A 1,737-nucleotide genomic window follows, 5' to 3' on the forward strand; every position below is an offset into this window, starting at 1 on the left:
GTGTGTGTGTGTGTGTGTGTGTGTACATATATATATATATATATATGCACACACATTAATATATATATAGATATCAACAGTTTATATACAGCAAATGTGTACAATTGATCAGAAAAACATTTCTACATAATTTGGCTATAAATAACTCTGAAGGATAAAGCAGAATTCATGTTCACTAGTAACCAATAATCAACATATAAACAGCAGCAAAATTAAAGGTGACCATGATCTCTGTGAATTCACTTTGATGGGAATCTTCCTACAGGGCTGGTTCAAATTGGTTCAACCTTTTAGTGAAGCAATTTGGCAATATACTTAAATTGTTAAAAATGTTATTATCCTCAATCGCAAAGTTTATCTATTAGTGCCTCAACTCAGAGAACTAAAAATCCAGCATATTTTAGCTGGTAACATTTGATTAGAGTCTGTAGTTAATAATAGTATCGTATTACTGTTTGTTTCCTGGTTTTGATACTGGTATGATAGTTATGTAAAATGTTACAATTAAAGGAAGCTGGAGGAAGAGTGTAACGGGATTCTCGATATTATTGATATTGTTTGTAATTTTTCCAAGTCTAATTATTCCAAAATAAAACAAGACAAAGTGATGAAACAAGAAAGTAAAAGAAAAAGAAAGTGGCAAACCAATGTAGATAAAGATTCTGTTCTTTAAATACCAAACTTTATTGCTAATATAGTAAAATATATGGACAGAGGCAAAGTTAGCCTTATTTGCAGACATATTTCTCCATATAAAGCCCAAGATGACCAACTGAAATATTGTTACAATTGGAAGGAGAGTTCACCAGAGCATCTAAATGCAAAATGAATAATCCAAAATCAGGAGTGTTCCTGCATACCAATAACACATCAGAGGATAATGGGAAAAGATCTAATTCATATTAGAAACCAAAAACTTAAAATGCCTAAGAATAATGTATGTATGTGCGTGTGTGTACATACACACACACACATACACACACATGCACACATGTGCACACACACACACACATGCTTTTGACCCTCCATATCCACAGGTTCCATATCTACAGATTTAGCCAACCAACCCTGGATGGAAAATGTTCAGGAAAAAAAAATTAAAAAATAACAACATAAGAATAAAATAATATAACATTTTAAAATATAACAACCATTTACATAGCATTTACACTGTATTAGATACTACAGTAATACAGAGATGATATAGAGTGCAGTATAAAGGAGGATGTGCATAGGTTATATGCAAATACCACATCATTTTATATAAGGGGCTTGAGCACCTGCAGGTTTTGATATCTGTATGGGTCATGGAACTGATCCCTTACAGATACCAAGGGATGACTATACTGGCCCCAGTAGTTTGCACATCTTCTATTTTTTGGAAGAGCTTGTGTAATAATGGCATTAATTCTTAAACATTTGATAGAATTCTCCAGTGAAACCATCTGGGTCTAATGTTTTTTGTTCTGTTTTATTTTAGTTTAGCTTTTACTTTTGTTTTTGCATGAGGGGAGCTTTGTGACTATAAATTCAATTTCTTTAATGTTTCTAGGATTATTTAGATTATCTGTTTCATCTTGGTTCAATTTTGGATGTTTATAGTTTTCAAGGAATTGATCCATTTATTCTAAGTTGTTGAGTTTATAAGTGTAAAATTGTTCATAGTATTTATTATCTTTTTTAATTATAGTGGAATTTGTAGTAATAACCTTGTGTCATTCTAAGGATTAATAATTT

This window comes from Propithecus coquereli, unplaced genomic scaffold (assembly GCF_000956105.1).
Source record: "Propithecus coquereli isolate 6110/MARCELLA unplaced genomic scaffold, Pcoq_1.0 Scaffold6, whole genome shotgun sequence".
Lineage (NCBI taxonomy): Eukaryota > Metazoa > Chordata > Mammalia > Primates > Indriidae > Propithecus > Propithecus coquereli.